The sequence below is a fragment of the Panthera pardus genome, unplaced genomic scaffold (genome assembly GCF_024362965.1).
Source record: "Panthera pardus isolate Hobbes unplaced genomic scaffold, ASM2436296v1 HiC_scaffold_21, whole genome shotgun sequence".
Classification (NCBI taxonomy): Eukaryota; Metazoa; Chordata; class Mammalia; order Carnivora; family Felidae; genus Panthera; species Panthera pardus.
The window spans coordinates 12,738,142-12,763,006 of NW_026526777.1; the positions used below are offsets into that span (position 1 = coordinate 12,738,142).

General features: G+C 40.7%; 1 long non-coding RNA gene across 1 annotated transcript in view; it reads left to right on the forward strand.

Moving 5' to 3' along the window:
- Positions 1 to 24,865, forward strand: part of LOC109276588 (uncharacterized) — a 53,206-nt gene that overhangs the window by 20,831 nt on the left and 7,510 nt on the right. Inside the window, exon 2 of the long non-coding RNA XR_002084743.2 lies at positions 13,132 to 13,276. This is a non-coding gene — a long non-coding RNA (uncharacterized LOC109276588). The remainder of the gene's footprint in view (positions 1 to 13,131; positions 13,277 to 24,865) is intronic.

The following is a 24,865-nucleotide window of genomic DNA, read 5'->3' on the forward strand; positions in this document are numbered from 1 at the left end:
GGTAGTTATTTCCATCCTCATTTTACACTTGAGGGAACTGAGGCCCAGAGAAATCAAGTAACCTTCCCTATAGCACACAGGATTTTATGGCACAAGAGAATCTGGAACCCAATCCTCCTGGTTCTAAACTCCTGATTCTCTTTGGACAAATAGTGGTGTCTACATCTCTCCATAGTTCACACAGACAATATCTTGATTCAAGGCAGCATGGGTAACCCAGTGTATAGAACTCAATATGAGCCTGACTAAGGGACCTGCCAGTGACGGGACCAGACAGTGCCCCTGTCTCTTTTTCCGGGATATCTCCAGCCTTCATGTGGGGTCAGTCAACCTTACTGACTGCTGGGTGAATTTAATATATAGGCATTTACACACACCTGGAAATTTGATCTGATCTTATTTGGATCTAATTTGCTCTCATTGATTTATTTACATATTCCTGAAGATTATTGTAAAGATTTATTACAAAGGTAAATATGACATGTCATACTATTAAAAATGATTGCATCCAACATATCATTTGGTTCTCAAAACACTGTCTAAAAGAAAGACCAAAAGTTATTTGTCCTTACCTTACAAGTAAAAAATCTAAGATACAGAGTTACTAAAGTTTCCATATTAAGAGCTGAGTACAGCATGTGTAGCATTTTCCATAATTTACTGAGTGAAGCAACTTTAGGTCAATTTTCAATATCAGTGATGATGTTGACAAAAATAATGATGGTGGTAATTACCACTGACTGGGTTTTTGCCATGTGCCAGCTACACAATCTCAATTATTTGTCACAGAAAATATTGAGGTAGACATTTTTAGTGTTTAAAGATGAAGAAATGGTCTTGACAAAGTTAGGGATTGCATTAGTTAGGGGTCTGTTTGCAACCAGCAACAGATAACCAAACCTAAACTGACCTTAGGAGAGACAGAATGTTTTGGTTCATATCACTGAAAACTCCGTGGGCTTCATGTGTGGCTTCATTCTGGGTTGCAAATAATATCATATAACCTTGTAATTTTCTCTATTTCTTATTTCTTTTTTTCTCTATTGTTAGTCTTATTCCCAAGTCCCACGTGGGGGTAAGATGGTAACCAACAGCGAGAGATCCTTTCTTCCCTCCATAGTATATACTTGTCGCTGGCTGATATTGGTCCATGTCAAATCATGTGTTTGTGCTTGAACAAATTCCTAAAAGATCCCTCTGGCTTAGGCCTGAGTTTCATGCTTATCCTTGACTGGGGATAGTGCAAGTTCCAAACAAACCACATCAAATGAGTGTGAGGAATGAGGGGTTTCTCAGGAAAATGTGGATGGGCTACTAACCAAAATATCAGAAAGCGCAAAAAGACACTAGGAGGCCAGATACCTATGAATCTCACTGCTAGTGGCCTCCTAAGGTCAAAGAGCTAGAGTGTGGCTGAGCTGAACTCACATGCGTGTCTCCTTCATTCCAAAGTCCATTCTCTTAGTGACCTTCTGCAAACAGCGAGCTAATAAATATTTTAGGTCTTGCAGGCTGGACAGTGTTGGCTGCGACTACTCAACTTGGCCATTGTTGTGCAAATGCAATCAGAAACAGCATAGACACAAATGGGCACAGCTATGTTCATAATACTCCAAAAAAAGATGAAGGGGAAGATTTTGTCTGTATGTTATAGTTTGCTGATCTCTGCACCTCACTTTCCATGATCTTTTTTTTTAAGTTTATTTATTTTTGAGAGAGAGAGAGAATGTGCGAGTTGAGGAGAGGCAGAGAGAGAATCCCAAGCAGGCTCCACACTGTCAGTGCAGAGCCCAGTGCAGGGCTTGAACCCATAAACCATGAGGTCATAACCTGAGCTGAAGTCAAATGCTTAATCAACTGAGTCACCCAGGTGCCTTGTCACTTTTCATGATTTTGATTGGCCGCAGTCCACACATATAGAACAGAACTGGAACAGCCTCTGCAGTGTGCGTAGGTGAAAATATTGCCTAGATGAAGGTGCACCAGTCACACAGCTGGTCAGTGTGAGAGCCACAAGTGCTTATGACCCACTCCATGGAAAATCCCTCATAGGTCCCTACACTAATCAAATAAATACAAGAAACAAAAGCATTCAGGAGGAATATTTTATGAGTCAGAGAATATTCTACATCATGTTGATAGTTTCTATATCACCATCTTACCACAAGCTTTCTTCAGGTATTTTTACTCCCTGAATAATGTAACATCATTTCTGGCCATCTTTGTGGTAGACAGAGTAACGGACTCCCAAAGAGGTTCACGTCCTAACCCCCAGAACCTCTGACTATGTTACCCTATATGATAAAGGGAGCTTTGCAGATGTGGTTAAGTCAAGGATGTAACTAGAGGATGGATGGAACTAGAGGGTATTATGCTGAGCGAAATTAGTCAGAAAGACAGATATCATACGACTTCACTCATATGAGGACTTTAAGACACAGAACAGATGAACATAAGGGAAGGGAAACAAAAATCATATAAAAACAGGGAGAGGGACAAAACATAAGAGACTCATAAATATGGAGAACAAACTGAGGGTTACTGGAGGGGTTGTGGGAGGGGCGATGGGCTAAATGGGTAAGAGGCATTAAGGAATCTACCCCTGAAATCATTGTTGTACTATATGCTAACTCATTTGGATGTAAATTAAAAAAGTAAAATTAATAATAATAAAAAAAGAAACCTGTTCATTGGCAATTGTATATCCAGTGGTAGCACATCTCTGGGCACATCGAAATGTTCAATGGATATTTAGTGATAAAAGGAGAAGTGGATGAGTAAATATGTAACTGACAAATGAATGAATGATTTTGGCATGGTGGAGGGGGGGGTTCTCAGTCCAGAGAAAAGTGAAGTTTTCAGTTCTTAGTGTAGTTTATTCTAAAATTCTACACTGCAGAACAAATATCTAAATGCCTTAGTTCACTTCAAAGCATAACAAGGAAACAATCAATTTGTAATTTGATACCAAAAAAAAAAATTCAACTGAACTATTATACAAATAACTTTTCTTCTATTCCCCAAATTACTGCTTCCAATTAAATATCACACTTTGTATTTCTTATAAATCCTGGTGGGGTTTTTAAAAGTTTTTTTAAATTTTTTTTTCAGGAGAGAGAGAGAGAGAGAGAGAGAGAGAGCGAACATGAGCGGGGGAGGGGCAGAGATAGAAAGAGATACAGAATCCAAAGCAGGCTCCAGGCTTACGTTGGGCTCGACCTCAGGAACCTCAAGATCATGACCTGAGCCGAAGTGGGATGCTCAATCAACTGAGCCACTCAGGCGCCCCTAAATCCTGGTGGTTTTTAAAAGGAAAGCTATACCCCAGAAAAGTTACTTATATGTAAGTGGGAAAAGTCATGTTCTAAGATGTGGGATATGCTGTCCTTGTGAAATGTCCCCTGTATCTTTCACTTTTATATTTACCTTAGAAGTAATTCGGTACTTATAGCCCTGAGGAGTTATCAAGGGCACAGGACTGGTAACTTGAACCAAAGAGTGTGAACAGAAAGGAATGGTTTCAATGGAACTAACTCAGAATATTCTAGGGTATAGATTCACAAATAGAGGCATAGGTGGTAACTGACAACAGAGTTGAAAAAGAAACAAAATGCGTGAACTAACCTAATAAAAATATTATTGTGAATTAGTTTTTTATAAATGTAAAAATGTAATTTGACAGAGAAAATTGGACTTGACTTAAGAGAGTTTTCTATTTACAAAAGAAATATTATGATATGTGGACTTGGATACAGGAGCAGAACCACTTACAAGAGTAGGAAAAAGAGGGGATTTGGAAGAACAGACAAGTGTAGTGGAAATTCTAAAAAGTTTACCATGAAATGTACAATTTCTCCTTTTCTCTTATTAACTTTTCTGTGCCTTCTACATTACCACCAATGCTTTGGGTATAGTGGAGTATTGGTAGGTTAATGTGACAAAAGGTTTGGGAGCCGAAGGCAAGGTATTTAGGGGGAGAAAATACAGTTTTCATATAGAGACAGCCAGCATAATAATAACAAATACTCCATATGTTTAGTTTTTCATTCATTCATTCAGAAAACAGTTACTGGGAACCTATTTTGTGCTAAGGACTATATTAGATATCAGACATAAAAAATAAAATTCCATATTCCTTTGAGCTTAATAGAAATTCAGACATGGTATAATAGGTTTTTATACAAATTACTATGCAAACACAGATCAGAAAGAACACACACACATACAATCCCTTCATTATGACTGGGCTTGAATACTTCAGAGAGGAGCTGTCATTTATGCCAGAAGAGTAGAAAGTTCGCTAAAAGAAGAAAGGACAATTTATTGTAGATATGGAAGAAAAGTTGATCAATGGCTCAAGATCATAAACATGGTGGGGGGTATTAGGAAGACACAAACAATCCTGAGTCATTAGAAAATTGGGGCGGAAAAGGGGAGAATTATCATGGGATATGAGACTGGTGCCCACACAGTCCTGTGGGTTGGTAGGAAAAGGTATTATTCTCACTTAGATGAGAAGAGAATCTCAGAGGGTTGTCCAAAGTCACAGACAGAAAAAAATTGGGAAGCATATTCTCCCTCCCACTCTACAGTTCTTTCCACCATACTAATGTTTTCAAAACTGTGCCCAAAGAAGCCTCAGGACATCACAGAGATTCAGAAATTACAAAGGCAGGGGAAGGGGAATCTCACTTAACAAACAGGAAGGCTTCATTTGAGCTTTTAAAACAATGGGCTTTTTACATTAGATATCTTGGAACACTGTTCCGCCACTACATCAATAAAGTTGAGAAGCATGGCACCCTATCAATCGTCCCATGGTCAAACTCATTGCTTCGTAATTAGATTGTGAGGTAATTACTAGTCATGAGTGATATTAACATAAACTGGAGGACAAAATGGTAGCCGTGTCCTGGCTAGGTAGTGGCTGGTGACACATGAGAAAGGCTGACTCAGCTGGACACCGAGGGATAATTTAGTGAGTGGAACTAGAAAGCATTTAGGATACTGAAAGAGGAATAACTAGGCTTGAGAATGAGCTAAAGGATCTGTGCAGATGTCCGGAGGTCCTTTTCTTAAAAAAATAATCCATCCTAAAATTTTTCTTTCTGTAATTAAGAATAATATTACCATTATAAATATTTCCTTTAAAAATTTCTTTTGTTTGTTTGTGTCTGAGGGAAAAATCTTTCTCTTGGGTTCATAGAGAGAGAGGATGGAAAGAGAAGTCCTGCGCTGAAACGTGAGTGAATTGGTAACTTGCCAGTTTGGTTGGGAGGGTTGGTGACACGCAAATGGAGCCTTGGACATGTAAACTGCCTCCCCTCTGCTCTAAAATGCTTCGAAGAGCTGTCACATATAGCTGCATAAGACGCATCTTGCATAACTCCTGAGTGTGGTATTAGTATATACCATGATGTAAAAGGAACTTTTTGCAGTTGAGGAAAGGATAATTTTCTGGATTATCCAGTTGGGTGCAATCTAATCACATGAGGTCTTAAAAGCAGAGGGAGACAGGAAGTGGAAGGGGAGACAGGAATTACAAGAAGGACATGACCTGCCATTGCTGCAAGAGAGAGGACAGGAACCAGGAATTTAAATGGCCTCTAGAAGCTAAGAATAGCCTTTAGCTTACAGCCAACATGAAAATCTGGATCTTGATTTTACAACAACAAAACATGGAATTCTGCCCAACAGTCCAAATGGATTCTCCCCTAGAGCTTCCAATAGATAGTGATCCTTTGACCTGGCTTAATCTTCTGACAGAAAACCAGCTAATATATTAATTTATTGACCCTCTCCTTTAGATAATCCGGTTGTAAATTGTAGAACTCAAAATTAAATAATACTTAGTTGAAAAGAATAAACTACTTCTTCTCTCTCCAAACTCATCAAATAACAAGAATATCGCATATCATCACTGACATTCCCCATGATAAAAAATGTCATGTCCTCTGGAAAAAATGCCAAAAATGGCAAAATGATACAGACCACAAGAATTCCACCTTTTGGAGAAATTCTCACAAAAGTCACTGTTACAATGATCTTATCCTGGCTAAAAAACTGCCCCCAAACATAGTGGATTAAAACAATAACAAGTTTATTGTTTATCGCAACTCTACGGATCAGGAATTCAGATGAGGCACAGCAAGAATGGCTCTTCTCTGTTTCATGTGATGTCTGTGGGGGCTGTACTACCCAAGATGGCCTCTTTACTCATATATATATATATATATATATACACACACACTCATATATATATATATATGTATATACTCATACCTATGAGTATGTATATACTCATACCTAGCTAAGGTAGTTTGAACACCTGGGACCTGGCTGAGACAACTCAGCTGGGTTCACAGGTCTAGGATCTAAGCTCTTGCTGTTGGCTAGGTTCCTCCACTATCCTCCATATAGCTTCTCCCTCATCCCATCTCCCACCTCCACCCCCCACCCTGGCCAATATGGTCTTTCCAGGTGGTGTCTAGAGCAGCAGAGAGTACCCTGACTATTTAATGAGCAGCTGGGCTCTGAGAAAGAGAAAGCAGAAGCTGCCAGTTTTCTTACTGACACATCACTTCTGCCTTAAAATCTTACCCCTAAAAAATCTACAAATCTCTATATTTACAAATCTCTATAAAACTCTTTCCTTTTTGTATTAGTCAACCTTGGGCTAGAGATAGTATTGACTGTAACCATCAACATTCTATGTAACTTGCATAATTAGAATTCAACTGTGAAATACCCTTAGAGGCTACGAGACTTTAGCATGACAACAAGCTAACGGTATAATTCAAGTGAAAGATGTTGCATGACCTTCCTCCTTGCTGAGTGATTTCTACCTCTCAACTGTTCCATCATCAATTCCTTGAATTATGGCTACAACTGACTTGTATGCCTTCCTCGACATTTGACAATGTGGAAGAAGGAATGGTTGTCCCCAGTGCATAACCTCTCGCTGTGTCCTGCCCTTTTGGCATATGACTTTGTAGTTCTTCTCACTAGAGGTAGTATGTACTTTCCCAGTCTTTGACTTTGGCTTTATCCAACTGCCTTGATTTAACCACTGGAATATGGGCAGAAGTGAGAGTTGCCAGTTCTGGGAACGGGTCTTTAGAGACGTTGTATGTCTCCACTTATCCCTCTTTATGCCTCTGCCGTTCCCATGAGATAAACATGTCCCAGCTAGTCCACAGTCCAAAGATGAAGAGAAACATGTGGAGCAGACCCATATCCAACCTGGAAATTTGAGTAGTGCTTAGTGGAGGCCTACTTAGATCAGCTGATCCCCAGCTGATCAACAGATGTGTGAGTGAGAGTAATCATGCTGTTTGGGGTGGGATATTATGCAGCATTATTTTGGCAACAACTAGCTATCACACGTGGTAAGATTAAATCACAAGAGAAAAAATTTCCCATGACTTCAAGCAATGGTTGTCATTCTGAAATTTGGAAATCATCAAGTTCAAGGAATCCAAACACCTAGCCGACACTGAGATTCTGGTATTACCAAGTGGTCTCCAGATTCTGCCAGACTAAATGAAATCCCACCTTTATGGTATACTTGAAAGGGTACAAATTACAGGCCAACCATTCACTAAAATAACTCTTTTAATGAATGTGCTAATACATACCTTTAGAAGATAGAAACTAGCTGAGAAGCCTTTACAATAGCCCCAATTCTGGCCTGACTGCTGCCAATTATTAATATGTGACTTTGGGAGTCAAGAGGTAGAATTAGAAACTCTGCATTATGAAAACAATGCCTATTGCCTCAGAGACAGAAAGAGCCTTGGTCATTCAATGGTTTTCTCAGCACTTGGATCAGGGATTCATGGTGACATTTACTAATGTAAAGAACAGGTCAGACAGCTGTCACGGGACATACAAACATCTCAGTGGCCAAATCAACGACCTACAAAATATTTTGTTTTGTAGAAAGGCAACTCTTGTATTTAATGTATTTAGAAGTAAGTGTTCATAGGTACCTTATCATTAACTTGACATACAACCTGGAGTCACACATTCATTGACATTTTTTAACATGGCAATCATACAAAAGGGTCACTATCTACACGAAAGGCAAAATCATAAATAGGTTGAAATGTCTCTCAGATTCCACACAGGAGCCACAGAGAGTTCACAGTTTGATTTAAACTTTTGCACTAGAAGCAATTAGCATTTGGACAGCTGATGTGAAAATCACAGTTTTGTTCTTTTTTTTTTTTTACACAGAACATGACTATTGTACAACCTTGGGTCTCTGTTCAGATTTAAAATATTTTGTGTTGGTGTAGCAGCATTAGATATATTGTCTGCACTATCTCACCCTTACTCTATAGGTTATGTCAACATGAAATTCCTGAAAGTAATGTCAATGAAACATGAAATTAATTTTGTGTGGCTTACTGGCTTTTGCCAAAACAGCAGTCCTGTCTTTAAAGTGGTTACTTAAAATGCAGCTATGTTCTGTCTTTGGAAAGTTTAATTTTCCTCTTAGGATTTTGTCCTTTTATTATTCCTCCTCACACAACCAAAAGATATCAAAACCCACATGCTTTCATGGCATTTTGTGCCCGAGAGATCTGTAAGTCTATTCCCAAGCAAAGGCCTCCAGTAAGTTTTAACAGTTATCTACTAGTCCCCGCTCTACAAATAGGCAACTGAATGAATTTTATAAGGAAAGAAAGAAGGTCAAAAGATATGATAATAAATTAGAGGAGGTGAAGAGGAGATTACTGGAATGCTTTGGGGGAGGCAGTTAACCCGCGTGAACGCCACAGGATCCATGATTTTCTGAGGCAGTCAAAACCGTTGAAGCTCAAGTGCTTGTTTTATGCTATCGTAGCTGACTGAGAGGGAGAAAACTGGACACTGAATTTCCCTGGGACACCAATGTCTTCCTCCCACTCCTATTAAGCAGTATCAGAGTTGGCTGGGGGGAAATGGATGGCATGCTGCCTTCACCAGTGAAAGCTGACTGAACATTCCAGAGAAAACCAAGTCATGCCCTTGGGAAAATATGTAACAAAAAGCCAAAATAGAGGTGGCTGCTTTGAATGCTTCATTAAGTCAAGAAGAAAGGGATTTTAAGTAAGTCACCATTTGTCCTCATCTAAAATTTGTTATATATTGAGGCGCCTGGGTGGCTCAGTCGGTTAAGCGTCCGACTTCAGCCCAGGTCACCGTCTCACGGTCTGTGAGTTCAAGCCCTCTGTCGGGCTCTGTGCTGACAGCTCAGAGCCTGGAGCCTGTTTCAGATCCTGTGTCTCCCTCTCTCTCTGACCCTCCCCTGTTCATGCTCTGTCTCTCTCTGTCTCAAAAATAAATAAACATTAAAAAAAAAGAAGTTCTTTAAAAAAATAAATAAATAAAATTTGTTATATACCTATTTGATTAGTGACATCACACGTGGGACCGAGGGAAAATGTTTAAACCAGAGAGAAGAGGTTTCTCAGAAACCCTACTATGTAAGACACCCATTGTCATTGCTATATGCTTGACAAAATCAAGTCAGGATGGTGACAATTTTATTTTATAATTTATAAATCAAGGAGCATTTATGGAGCATATTGTATCTATCAAGCATTATGTTGGGGATCTTTCGTATTTGCTCTTTTGTCTATCTGTCACATTGTCCCTGTTGTAAGGATAGTCTTCCTTTAAAGCAAGCTCAGTTAAGGAACTTTCTGGTGCTATAGCTGCTAAGTGTATAATTAGAACCAGTACCTAGATTTTTTTTTTTTTTTTTTACTTCAATTATAGGTTATCGTGATGGTCAGATCAAGAAATCAAGGCTAAGGTAATGTTGAGCCATAGAAAGAGATAAGGAGCAAAACCAGGAAGATTAAACAAATTACATTAGTAAGTTTACCAACTAACTTCTGCCTTGTTCCAAAAAGGACCTAAGGTAACTGGAAAATGCATATAGTATAAATGTATTAGAAAAAAGAAAAAAAATCAATTACAAATAAGGATAGAAGAGTAGATGCTTATTGCTGAATAAAAACATAGGACACAGAAATGTTTCCGCAATTCCAGCCAGTCACAGGTGCTCAAACGTGGGATGGTGGGAAGAAAGCAATTACAAGCAACAGAACACATCCGGGGTTGGTAAATGATGACGTCAATGACTGGGGCCCATGTCAGGTACAATTTTGATGGAGGTCTCTTTTATTTATTTATTTGTTTGTTTGTTTGTTTATAGACTGCTCCAGCAGGGGAGAGGGGCAGAGGGAGAGAGAGAATCTTAAGCAGGCTCCATACTCAGTATGGAACCTGATGCAGGCCTTGATCCCAGTACTCTGGGATCATGACCTGAGCTGAAATCAAGAGTTCGACACTCAACCTGACTCAGCTACCCAGGTACCCCTGAATGAGGTTTCTTAATGTGCTTGTTTGTGTAGGAATCGTACCCCCAAGTTAAAGCTCATTCTATTTTATGAGGGTGTGTTTGTTATATCACCATTTATTTCCTTATCAAATATAAAAGAGGATTTTTTGAGATGTCAGTTGGGTTCTAAATGGTGACTACCAAGCAAGAGAGAAAGGAAGCCAAAGTGTTGATGAGGAGAAAATAATCATTCTTGTAGCATGGAGTCAAGGGGGTAAGGACAATGGCAGGCATAAGAGAAAAGAAGGCTAGCGAAGTTTGGAATCAGAGTGTAGGAGGCCTGGGTCCAGGTGGAAGGATGGCCCATCAGCTACATAGAAAATCTTTCACCAGAGGTAGATTAGCTACAAAGTCTTGACAATATCTATACACATCTCTCTCTCTCTCTCTCTCTCTCTCTCTCTCTCTCTGTCTCTGTCTCTCTGTCTCTCTCTCTCTATATATACCTGTATACCTATACTTATATCTATGAATACGGATAAAGAAAAAAAGAGTCACAGAAGGGAGTTGGGGACCACACCCTACAGTAGTAACTGCTACTGGGATGACAACAGGCAGCCCCCAAAATGGTCCCAGCCATCTCTCTAGCTTCTTCCTGGAGCATAGATTAATGTGTTGCCAATCCTTGCCAGTATTGGCATTTTAACTGGGGAATTTTCACTACCTAAAGAAAAATTCATGTGCCTATTTCTGTTGTTAACAAAGTCTTTTTTATTTTAACTAACTTCCACCCCACCCTCCTCCCCAACACAAAACAAAACAAAACAAAACAAACGAAACTAGCATAGGAGGGATTTCAGGTCAGTGGGGTGGAGATTTGGGAGTCAGAACGCCTGAAGAGCCCAAATTACATCATTCAGGTGCTTCCTACTTTACCCAAGGGGAAAAGACACACACGCGCGCGCGCGCTGTGCGCGCACACACACACACACACACACACACACACAACCCAGGCCTGGATGAACATATCTTTAGGATTGCATCACTTCCCACATTTCCCCCAAATTCTATAATCCCAAACTTCACACGGGATTAGTCTGGAGAGATGGCAAAAAGCACTCCTGGGATCCAACACCTCTGCTAAAACTTCGAGGATTAACAATATGTGCTAAGTGGGCTGATTTAATTTATTCTGAATTAAATTATAATTCACTCTGTTTCTCATAGGGGAAGGTGAGGTGAGAAGTGAAGCGATGAGGGAAAAATATGTATGTGGTTGCTTAATTGACTTGTACTCAATTACGAGCTACAATCCTTTGTTTTAATTCTTTTCATATGTTCTTGAACTCATAGACATTCTCACAGGAACAGCACCCTATAGTACAAAATCGTGATAATACGGTATTGCTCTTTCCATTACTATTAAGCCCGCTCTACTGGTCTTCATGAGTCAAGAGAAGCCAGGGTTATTTTTCTTAGCATGGGAGTCTTCAAAGTATCAAGGGGGAGATGGTTTAGACAATGTCTCAAAATTTCTTTTTCAGGAGCTGTGACTTAACAATGTTGCAAAGTGCAAAAACAGAGGGGGTGGGGAAGGGGGGTGAGTGAATCTATATGACAAGTCTTGTAGTGCAAGTGTTTGTGGTTAACCGAGAAACACATTATGAGTCAAGCCTTTGGAAAGAGGTGAGTAATTAAAGACAAATGCTATGACATAATCATTTTACACGCAGCAGAACGATTTTAGATTAAATCTGGCCTGACCCACTGCTCAGCAAGTGTTATCATGGATTCTTGAGAAGTATTCATTTATTTACTTTCTAATTTGGCCCAAATTTTTATTGAAAACCAAAAAAAAAAAAAAATTGTGTTTCCCATAGGAAATAGCCTGAGTCCGGCGTTGGTTAATAAGGTTGGTGTATTTGGGAACAGATCTGCTGTGTACACGAAGCAACTTAGCTCGAAAAATACTTCATTTGAGAAACGCAAGAAAGAGCTTGGCTATAAGCACTTTTGCAGGAATGAACCCTCTTATGTTTAGGAAGGTTACCATATGTGCCTTTAGATACCTCAGTGAAATATCAGTTAAACCAATAATTTTGCCATGATAAAAAATTATATTTACTGACACTTTGCTTTGCAACTCCCCAACCTGTGTCCCTGTACACACACACACACACACACACACACACACACACACACACTTCTTTTTGGCTTCATCCTGTATATCAGTCACCATCTATATCAGTCTGATGTGGAGACACCAAGTTTTGCATCAAGAGACACATTGGAGCCTCACTCCTTTCCTAACTCTACCACTATAATATAAAATATGCCATGTAACTCCAGGACATGGCTTCATGGCTTTCCAAATGCTATTAAATTTTAGCTGCTGCCTTTATTAAATGCAGAAAACAGGGGTGTGTGGGGGGATGACAGGGCTCTGAGTTTACCCTTTTGTTCTTTTTATTTGAGTAGATGTGGAATCGTTAGGTAAGGCAAGTTTTCTGTGGAATAAAACAGTAGAAGATTTTGTTTGGTGCGCTGACCCAGTTCAACAGGCATCTCGAAACATTCCAGCAAAGAATTGTACGTTTGTCTTAGGGAAGAAGAAGAAACCGCGGTGTCACCTCATCCCCTCCCCCCCCAGCCCCCCAGAGAAAGAAGTTTAGAATCCAGGGCCCTTGACCCACGTTACAGAGAGAGGATTAAGTATCAGAAACTGGCACCCATTTCCCTTACAGGATAATTATTTCCTAGTAGCAACCATATGGCCACATTCTGTTCTCTTGCAGGGTAAGGAATGAACACGTTTTCCCGGAGAAACATGCACTTAGACTTGGTGGTAAAGAGATCACGGTCTCACTGGCCAGTTACTGTGTTCTCGGGAATTCTGCTGATTTGTCAAAACACGACTGATGTTCAGAAAGCTGACGAGGCGTAAGTCACAGCCTTTGAAAAACGATTGTGTGAATGTATGTGGATGTGTGTTTGTGTGTGCACATGCGTGTGTATATTTCTTCCCACAAGAGGAAACATATTTCCATAAATATTATTACAGAGGAGAGGCAAGTGCAACTGCAGGAATGAATCTACAGTACTTTTTTCTGGGGCTCTTATTAGTGTTTTTGTCTTTGCTCTCAATTTTTCTACAATGCCTCCGTTATTATTGAGGCTTACGTTACACGTTGTTGAATGAATGCCAGCCCTGTGGCAACCACAGTCCTGTCCGCAGGTCGCTCTGGTACCTGTTTTGTCTGGAGCAGTATAACCAAGTCCAGAGTAAGGGTGGGGCACTACCGAGAGAGGTAGCAGGGACTTCACAGCACCTGTCAACGGTGGGGCTCTGCCCATTTTGACTATCACTGGCCTCATGGCACATGGACAGATGCCAAGAGGATACTTCACTGCTTGCCTGTTTGGCTCAGTCCCTTCCTTCCCCGCTTCTCCCAAACCACCTAATTGGTAGAGGTGAATAGGGCGTCTCCAGAGCAGGACTATTGTCAGGCAATCAGTACAAGGGTCTGAATCTCAATCATCCCTCTCCTATTTTTTTTTTTTTTTTTTTTTTTTTTTTTTTTGCCTTTCCACAAGGTCTCCTACCCTAGGTTTTTTTTTTTCAGTGCCCCTCCAATTCCATGACTGACCTACCATTAATCCCTGTGTTTTCACATGCACTTTTTTTTTAGTCCTTATTTATTCTTGAGAGAGAGTGTGCAAGTGGGGGAGAGGCAGAGAGAGAGGGAGACACAGAATCTGAAGCGGGCTCCAGGCTCTGAGCTGTCGGCACAGAGCCCGACCTGGGGCCCGAACTCACAAACGGTGAGATCATGACCTGAGCCAAAGTGGAGGCTTAAGTGACTGAGCCACCCAGGCACCCCCTCACCTGCAACTTTTGACCCTACAGTTTGTGACTTTCTCCCTGAATCTTGCTGCAGGATAGGACAATCGGGCTTCTGCTTATACATTAAACAGTCAAGCTAGGTCTCTGATTGTCTAGCTAAATAGCTGCACTTGCCTATAGGAATTAATGAATAAAACAAGGTCTGGATTTCACAAGTATCTTTGAACTTCAAGTCTTGCTATTCACACCAGGAAGCCAATTTCATGCAGAACTTTCCTGTTTTAACACCTAGGATCAAAAGGAAAAGGATTACTTAGACAAGTAGCATTTAGAACACAGCCTTAAATCTAAAACCGAGACTAACTTCAGATTTTCTATTTTTCCTTTACTGCAATATTCATGCATTTGATTTTTAATTTCAGCACACATCCATGCTCATAAAAAGATCAGAAACAACAGAGCTCTAATTGGGACAGAAAACAGGCTAAGTGAGGAAGAGGATATTCACAGATAGGATCCCTAAAGGCTTCTGATTTGTTTTCTCTCAGAACAATAAAATCTAAGCCTGGAGAAGTCCTCTGTAAGCTCTCACCTTCTTTACTTCTTGGAAGATTCAAGTAAACAGTTTCCTTGTTTTGCTTGACTTTTGGAAGCATGCTTGAAAGTGTGAAAGACAAAAATAATTCCCAAGAAAGGAAAAATACATCCCATTATTGATATTCTAATGTTATCTGATTCTTAAATCACAGCCTAAGATTTTTGACACCTAAGATTCACTTCATTGTTTTCTCACTGTCTTCAAGAATGAAGTTGCTTTCTGCTGCTAAAAACACCTGTGTATCTATCCTGCCCAGTATATTCATCACAGCCACAGCCCCTTGCCGTTTTTAAATCAGCCTGGCTAAATTTATCAACTGAGCTAATGAGGAAGCTAAGAGGTCGAGTTTCAGGCAAGGTGTGCTTTAATGATGAATATATTATAGGCAGATTCTGTCATCTTGGGGCCATATCATCTGTCCAATTTTATCCAAGGCATTGGGACTCTACTTGGCAAGAAATGGCGCTTCTCGCTTTCAACATTTCAAATATTTTGAGAACCATTGCTTTGGTCTGGGGTACACGAACGGTGCCAGTGATGCTATTCTCTCATTCTCACTTCACATTATGCATTTCTCTTTCACTCTTCCACACCTCTTTACACGGATCCTAACTTTTACCCCTGGTAAACTACTCCTCCAAGGAGTAGCCCAATTACCAATCTCCAAAATTTCTTGAATGAGTCTGGTTTGTGCTCTCATCACCCCAACAATTTGAAAGTACCCACCGGTCATGTCGGGGTCCTCGTGCTACTGAACCACCTGCAGAAAACGAGCTTGCTATTTGCTTGGGTGACTGATTCTGATGACCCAGGGGGAAATTGGATTACTTCTGTGCCGAGGGGACAGGAAGGATTCTGTCTAAATTTTAGGAGATTCTCTGGGCACCTTCTCATGTTTTCACACCCAATAACAAAAGTTAATGGAAAATGGCAACAACCAAAAGGAGGCAGAGCCCGTGAGGGCAAAAGCTTTGTGTCACCATAGCAGGTAAAGAACTAAATTAGCTGAGGAACTAAGGGAAAAGAAAACACAGACTAGGGGGGGTGGAGGGAATAAATTATAAATGGCTTCATGACACTTGCAGAAACAAAGACTGTAGCCGTCATGTCTATTTTTCTGCCTTCCTTACTGTGTTATACGGCTTATGTGTTATTTTCCCTTCCTGTTATTTCATGCAAGGATCGTTATATTGTCGGATCATTTTCAAGTTTAGTGTTTGTGTTGCAAGATATTCTGGTGTGACAGTGACTGGATTATAAGAATAGTTAACATTGCTCAGAGATGGGTACCATGTTCTTTGCCCAGGGATGGAAACCATTGACTCTTGGGACTTTGTGTCTCTTCTTTCTGGGGAGATGGCAACAGAGTTTTCACTTGTATAACAGATAGTTGAATCTTACTGAGAAAGGTATAAAGATGTTCTTCCTTTCTGAAAGTTCAGGCCTATTCAGAAGGGCATATGTCAGGGTGAGTGAACAAAGGCTTGGAACATGATGCTTACTAAGCTCCTGCCTCTCCCTCCGGTCCACCATTCTGTGCTCTTCTCCGTGATACTGGGGCTAAGACTCTGCAAAACACATTTCTCTTCTGTCCTCTGGCTTCTGCCAGTAGGGGATGTCAGAAGGAGACAGGAAGACAGGACCAGGGAGAAGAGACCCCTCCCCTCCATCTCACAGGTCTGGATTCCAGTTCCATGGAGGTTCTCCCCCAGGGCAGATGCATAGCGTTCCCTTTTCAGGGGTCTATATCTCAGCTTCCAGAGGTAGAAAGAAAGTAGAAGAAAGTCTGCTTCCTGAAGAGTCTAGACCCTCCTCAGAGGTCTGAGCCCAGCCCCACAGGGAACTCCTCTGCACTGCTAGAGGTTAACTACTAACTGTGTCCTTCATTTCCACAGACCCCACTTTCCTGTTACTGTCTGTGTTACCTCAGTTTTCCCTTATTCTCCAACATCAGTTTCGCCAGTTCCCTGTGTTATATTATCTCTGCTGATTCTGTTTTCTGATTGGAACTTGCCTGAAAAAAATGATCTATTTTAAAGTGTTCCGTTTGTGAAAGGACGCTATGGGAAGCAATCTTGAGGGGTCACTGGCCCAAAATACATGTCATTTCCCTTGTAGGAAAACAGGGCTTCCTTCCTACACTGGCAGTGGAGTGAGTTCCTTGGCCAGTCCACCTGTCAGCCTTCAAATCTGCCCTCCGAGAATATTTCCCTGCCCAGTGTCCCAGGGATACTTTGGGAGTTCTCCACTTCCTCTTGGTGAGTGTTTGAGGACATGATGATTTCATTAGGGAATGAACAATCCCAGGACTTTCTTCATTAGCTTTGTGTTTCTCTAAACACACAATTCCCTGATGACCTTGGTCCAGTTTCGATCTATTTTATTCAGTCAATTCAAGGGCTAGTAAACAAAACTAGAGCTATTGTTGGTCATGGCTTTTGAGCCTTGTATTTGGCATGGGCATTTCTCTTTCCTAACTGAAGACTTGGATGTCTTATTACCAGTTAGGATATGCTGGGTGGTGAAAATGAATCAGTGAATAACATGCAGTTCTTCCATTAAATCTCACAGCTGAATGGAGAGGGGGTAGGATGGAGGAAAAATGAGCAAATTGGGCATTTTGACTTAGGGAGTTCTGGTTGCAACGTGAAGGAAGTATCACAGTTTGGGGGAGGGGAAAGGTAACATGAATGTCTGTATGGGGTGCTAAGGGGGGCACTTCAGGCTTAGTGAGGCAAGCAGGACTTTTGAATGAAGGGGCACTTGAGATGACAGAAAGACAAGGGGGACGAGGAGCCCTCCAGATGATGGGGAGTCAGAGAAGTACATCAGATAGTGATTACTCCACAGAACTGGGCAAAGGCAGGGGGGATTTACTTTTTCTTTTACACTTGAAAGGAAACTAGCTCAGTCCATACACATAGGATCAGTCAAACTTTCAGCTCTCCACCTCTCAGTTCCTCAGTTTTCTGAGTCTGCTAAAACTCCAAAGGTTTATATAGCCCAAGAGAAGGTCATCACTCTGCTTTTAACACCCAAGAGTAAAGAGCCTGGGCTTTACTCAGTTCATTGTTGTTTGTGCCTCTTGCTGCCACTTGGTGACACTGTTCACAACTGGACCTACACAGTCCACAAAAGATGGCGATGGACCAGAGACTGGATCTTAGAGGCTGGAAGATCCACCCTCAGAACCAGGCTCAGCGGAATGAGAGTGCCCAGTCCCCAAGTCCTTAGTCCTTGGGTCTCTGGGTCCCATACAGAGTCATTCTCAGAGATGATAGCTACTGCAGGAGAAAGATGGCAGGACTGGACTAAACATTCATGTCCTGCAGACGTAGAATTTCTGATGTCTTTTCCTTCCCAAGGACTTGTACCACCAGGGGTCAGGCAGCTTTTCTTTTTGAGTCCTGGAACTAGATTCTTTTTATCTGTCCTTTCCTGAATAATCAGGACAGGTGCATACTTGTTCACGGCCACCCTATCTTCTACAGAGCAATCCTCTTTGGATTGGGAACACTGCATTCAGTTCCTCAAGATCCTTTACTCTTCTAAAGATGATAAAAGTGATGTAACAGTACCTCTTTCAGCAAGAAAAAAGGAAAAAAAAATCCAAGTTACATCATCAGCAGGATGTTTCTCTACAGAAACATTGTAAGGGCTATAAATAGTTCGTATAATTAGAATATAGAGTTATCTAGGAGATAATAGTAAAACACGAGCTAGTGAAAAATGAGTCATAATAGGTACACAGGAAGGTCCTTGATGTCATGAGTTTGGACTTACTTCTGAGGGCAGTGGAGAACCCAGGAAGAATTTTAAAAGGTGACATGATGTATTTGAATTCGAGAAAGGTTGCCCTACTATAGTGAGACTGATTTTAGAGAACAAGCTTGTAAAAATTTAAGAATCAATTAAATCATGACCTTAATTTTGTTCTTACAAGGCTTCATCAATGGAGCTAACTGGTTTTGATCAAAATTTGTAAGAGCCTCTGCCCCTAAAGAATGATCTCATTAGCTCTTTGAGATAGTCTTGTCCTCGTAGGTACTTTGGATGTAGCCTGTTAACAAATTGTCTTCTGCAATGGAACACGTTTTCTTTGTCATTTTATTATTATCAGAAGTGTTCTTGAAATATTTATCCATCCATATTTGTCATTAATTATTTTCTTCTGAAACATAAGAAGAAATTGAAATTAATTTCATCAGCTATCTGGGATCAGGATTGCCCACCCTTAAGCTTTTGGAGACAGAATCCCTGAGTTTGGATTTGTTTATTTCTAAATTTTTGTTCTTTCTTCATTTCTGACTATTTTCCAATATTTTCTAATGCTTTTGTAATATTTGTAATTACCAGAACTCCCAACAGTTTATATCTTGGAACTAGAGATGGGTGAAACCAGCTGTATTGGGGGCTTGGTGAACATCTTGAACTATTTTTCAAATTGTGTTTGGGGTTCAAGGCAAACCAAAATATATTTTCATATTTTACCAAGAACTTTGTTTCCTCCTCATTTTAAAATGATGTCTATTTTAGGGGAAATTTAATCCATATGTTACTAAATTCCTTACACTTACCTCATCAAAATTTGATTCTGTAAGAGCTATTTGATGTGCAAAAAGCCTTGGGAGTTATTTTATGAGTTTTTTTTTTTTTTTTTTAGGGAGAAATTTTTTTTTTTCTTAGAAACAGGAAGTCAAATTTGCCAGGTGAAGATTGACTCCAGTGCACCTTTTGCCAACTGTAGATTGCCTAATCAGCTAAAAGACCTGACCTTTATACAAAATTTTGACTTGTCAAAATTTCTGTGAATCCTGGTGATGGTACATTAATATTTTTTTGTTTGTTTTTGTGCATCATCTTTACTACTCGCAAGGTACTAATTTCTATAATAATATTGCCACACTCTTTAAACAGAGAAAAATCATTCTTGAGTTTAGATTCCCAATAATATTCGACATTTCTATGTTTCTCATTATGCTAAGGTTTGCTTGTGTTACCACCAATATAGTCCAAAGGATCCATCATCCTCAAAACACACACACGCACACACACACACACACACGATCAAAAATGTAGTAACTATTCTTTCTACTATTTAGATACTTCTCTTAAAGCACTGAGCTTTAAACAATTTTCAGGGAGTCACCTGCATCAGAATGACCCACAGTATTTATTACAAATGAAGAGTCCAAGACTTCTTTCATAGTCTACTGAGTTCAGATCTCTGCTTTAATGAATTAATAAAGATATACTCGGCCAAGGTTTACAATGCAGCATATGAAAACCATAAGATGCTCTAGAAGTTCATCCTGGGGCACCTGGGTAGCTCGGTCAGTTAAGCGACTGACTCTTGGCTTCAGCTCAGGTCATGACCTTATGGTTTCGAGAGTTTGAGCCCCGTGGAGGGCTCTGCACTGACAGCACAGAGCCTGCTTGGGATTCTCTCTCTCTCTCCTTCTCTCTCTGTCCCTCCCCCACTCGTGCTGCCTCTGTCTCTCTCAAAATAAATAAATAAACTTAAAACAAAGTTCATCCTGTTACCTAACATTTATTGTCTACTACATACAGGTTATCTCCCACTCTTCAAAAGTTTGCATTATACCACTTTGCTATTACAAAAGACCTACATTAGTACCTGTTTTTGCTAACCAAAAGATATCTGAAGAAAAGGTAAGAGATGAGAAAATAGCCGTCAGCATGGGTTTTGCAGTGAGCGTTACAGAAGCAGCGTGTTCTGGGCAGCAGGAATGGTGCCGACCCACTCTTTCCCCTGCTCCTTCCCTGGCTCCTTCCCCTGCTCCTTCCCTGGTTCCCTCCCCAGCTCTTTCCCTGGATCCACAGGCAGCATCTCAGCATCAAGCCTCCAGAGCTTCTATCGTGTCTGTGAGCATCTGTGTCTTTTCTGTAGTTACTTTTGCATCTGTTAGCAAGACGTGTCCTAAGGTATCAGAACAGCCTACGAGAGGTTGTTCTTTAGGTCTGGGCACACTCAAAAACCTTTCCTTATAAATAAATGGTAATTGCTTTTTTGCTTTATGCCAGTTTGGCAGGAAAGGTTTCACAGGAACACTCTATTTTTGGATATCAGGGGAAACTTGAACGAGAAAGTAGAGGAAATGCACATTACTAAATGCTTGCTATAAGCCAGGGATTATACAAATGCATTATCTCACTTAAATTTCCAAATCATTATAGGGTAGGTATTATTTTTTCAATTATGCAAATGGGGAAAGTGTGGCAAAGAGAATCAGTGGCCTACTTGGTATCCATTCTCTTTTCTTAATGAACAGAACGTGAGTTTTCTCTGCAGTGGTCATGTACCCCCTCTACAATGGTGACATTTCTTAGCCTTCCTCATTGGTCAGCATGGCTCTGTTACAGGGTTCTTGCCAACTTGATGGTGGCTGCAAGGTGACCCTGGATGAGACTTCGGGAAAAGCAGATTAAGAGGAATCATTTCTCTTTAGTCTTAGCCTCTTTCACTTAGCTGATCCTCTTCTTGATTGAGTTTGGAAGTGGAGCTGTCATCTTGGGATTACATGGCAACCAACATGAGGATGGGAGGCCTACTTTAAGGATGGCTTTTGTCAGGGGAGAAGAATAAACCCCCTTCATTGTTTAAGACAAAGTCCAACACAATCCGAACTAACACAATGATGTTAGCAGTTTGTCCTTGGAGACTTGCAACTTAGTTAGGAGGTAGAAAAGGAATTCCTTTTCAGGGATCCAAAGCCTAGGCTCTTTCACTGTCTTTTTCCTCATCTACCCAAGTCACCAAACATGGGCAGGTGTGGTCCCAAACTTTCCAAAGCACCAATATCAATTCTTCCCCTCCCCTCTCTCCTCACAAGCCTCCATCTTTATTTACAGCAGCTTGACAAGTGTTCAGAAAACAAGATGATAAGACTAATTTGCACTAAAGTAAGAACAACTGATGAGTCCATGATAACCTTCCAAGTTTTCCTGGTTCACAAAATACATATTTTTATTGTATGGGGTTTAAAACATTGTTGGAGGACTTTGTGTGCATATTTTTTTGAACGGCAAAATTGCCTAGTATTAAATATTTATTTAGCCAATTCTATTTTTTTCAGTTTGTTTATTTATTTATTTATTTATTTAGCGAGAAAGACAGCACACACACAAGAGCAGGGGAGGGGCAGAGAGAGAGGGAGAGAGAGTCCCAAGCAGGCTCTGAGCTATTAGCACAGAGCCCAGTACAGGGCTTGATCTCATGAAGTGTGAAATCATGACCTGAGCCAAAATCTAGAGTTGGATGCTTAACCAACGGAGCCACCCAGGCACCCCTCACCAATTCTATTTTTAGTTGAAGGTTAGACGAAATATCAGAAAGGAAAAATGCACAATACCAGGCACAAAACAGACACTCAAGAAACATTTACTGGGTCATGTGTTTATTCAGACTCTCACCTTTAACATCTAATCATCTGGTGGTATAATAGTGATGATGCAGCTCCTTAACTGGGAGTCAGATCAAATTTATTTAAGCCTTTTATCCTATTTAAAATTTGTATTAAGTGTCTCCCATGTCCAAAAAACTGTGCTAGATTCTGAGTGAAGGAAATGGATGGAAAGATGAAAGAAGCATGGTGCCCACAGTCAAAGGGCCTTCTGACAGGGCAGGGAAGTCAAATGGCTCAACAGAACCAAAGATCAAGACTGGTGTGCTAGGAGAGCAGGAATGTTCACACTGAGCTGAATTTGGGATATGCCAGACTCCTGGTTTCAAACCAGAACTTTGGAGTTACTGATACATGTGATTCCAGAAGAGTAGATTGATGGTCCATCGGGGACCTGCAGATTATAGCACCAAACACAGTTCATGTGTGTTCACATGAAGGCAATGCTGCCTCCCATGATTTTTGCAATTAAAAAAATATATATTGCTGTTTCCACTCCTTCTCTTCCATTCTCTGACTGACAGAGAAAGATGGGGGTTAAGCACAAAAGCCTTGGCAGCAACTCCACGTCCGGGACCAGGGAGGAAGAGACAACTCTTAGATCGGAAAACTAAGAAGGCATATTCTTTGCAATAATTTGATCTGATGAATAAGCCTGCAGTGTGAATGACATATAGTGTATAAGCCACAGTGATATTAAAGGATAAGCCAAAAACAATTAGAGCTAATGTTGAATCTGTCTCACTGTGTGCCAGGGACTGTGCTAAATTCTCTACGTGCATCAATGCATTTCTCATTTTTCAGCAATCTTTAGACATAAGAACGATTATTTTTCGTTAAGGAGGAGATGAAGTACTGAGAGGTAAGTTTCCCAAGGGAACATACAGAACAGGTGGCTGAACTGGGAGTCTGACTCAGCATTTTCTAACACCAAAATCCGTTCTCTTAACCACTTTCCTGTGTTGTCGTTATGTTCCCCGGCGGGGTCAAGGAATGCCCACTCACGGAAATATGAAAATCATGAAGATGAGTTTCATTTTAACTTCACTTTTTTCTCAAGATTTTGCCATCATTTCCTTCCCCCACCCCCCACCCCCCACTCCATAATTCATAACTTGGCCTTTGCTTTTAGTCATTAGTGGATGTGAGTCACAAAATGTGCTTTGAAGTCTAAGCTTGTGTGAAGTGAGATAAGAGCAGACTCCGTCACCCTCAAAGCATTCCTGTTGTGTTTACTTTCTTCAGAGGGCTTGGTCTTTTGGTCTCTTTGCTCCTGCTTCCAAAACACATGAGTGCTTGCTTGTGACACGTCTTCCAACTCAAATCAGCTATCGGACCCTCAAGCATGGATTGGGGCCCTTTTAAGTTAAGATTCACAGCCTCCTGGACGCGTCAAGACCCCAGGTAGCGAGCAGGAAATGAGTGAATGAAAACTGCTGGGTTTACCGTTCAGCATGCCCCTCCCCCCCCGCCCCCCCAAAGGAGTTGCCTTGAAAACGGACAAAAATAATTACTCCCTCCAAAGTGTAGCACTTTGATCTTCTCAACAGTGCACTGGGGGACAATTTTTATCCCATTCTGAGATGAGGTAAGAGACTTGCAGAGTTTACCCCACCAGCAAACGGTAAAGCTGGGGCTCAAATTCTGGTGTTCTAACCCCAAATAGTATTTTTTCCCCAATGAGCCCACTGTAACTACTGTTTAAAAAATCAATTTTGTTTGAGTCAAACTGGCAATGTAATTGGCTTAGTGTTAGCAGAGCAACTCAAGCAGATCAAATCTAAGGTTAGGTTTCCAAACCAAATCATTTATGATGATGATGATTTGTTGTTGTTGCTGTTATTGTTGTTTGGCTTCTGATTACTTGTCTACATGGCACACAACGAATGGGACTAACTGGATTCTAACAAGCTAAGGTAGAATTCCTGTATTTTGAGATGGATAATTTATTTTATTTTTTTTTAATTTTTTATTTTTTTTTTAAAGTTTACGTATTTTTGAGGGAGAGACAACATGAGCCGGGTAGGGGCAGAGAGAGTGGGGGAGAGAAGATCAGAAGCGAGCTCCACACTGAGACAGAGAGCCCGACATGGGGCTTGAACCCACAAACTACAAGATCTCGACCTGAGCTGAAGTTGGACGCTTAACTGACTGAGCCACCCAGGCGCTCCTGAGATGAAAATTTTAAACAGACATACCGGAAGTTGTAAGTTCACGGGATCTTGCCTGTCAACATTATCACCTCTACTCTTATCCTAGTGGTTCTGTGTATTGCTTAGGTTATACCAGCTACCAGCTACCGTTATAGAACCGCCATATTCCAGGTGAATCAACATATGGTAAACCTGAAACTAATATAACACTGTATGTTAATTGTACTGGAATTAAAATGAAAAACTGGCAAAAGAGAAAGAACAACCGCACTCCAGAAATCTCAGTGGCTTAACAAAATAGAAATTTACTTTTCATTCATATAAAATCAAAAATGGATATTCCTGATCAAGTGTCCTCCAGTTGGAAGGAGGGACTCAGGCTCCTTCCATCTCATGTTCTACCACCTTCAATACATGACTAAAGTCACCACTGAGCAGAAAAGAGCATGAGGGGGATGCCTTGGTGGCTCAGTTGGTTAGGTGCCTGACTTCCGCTCAGGTCATGATCCC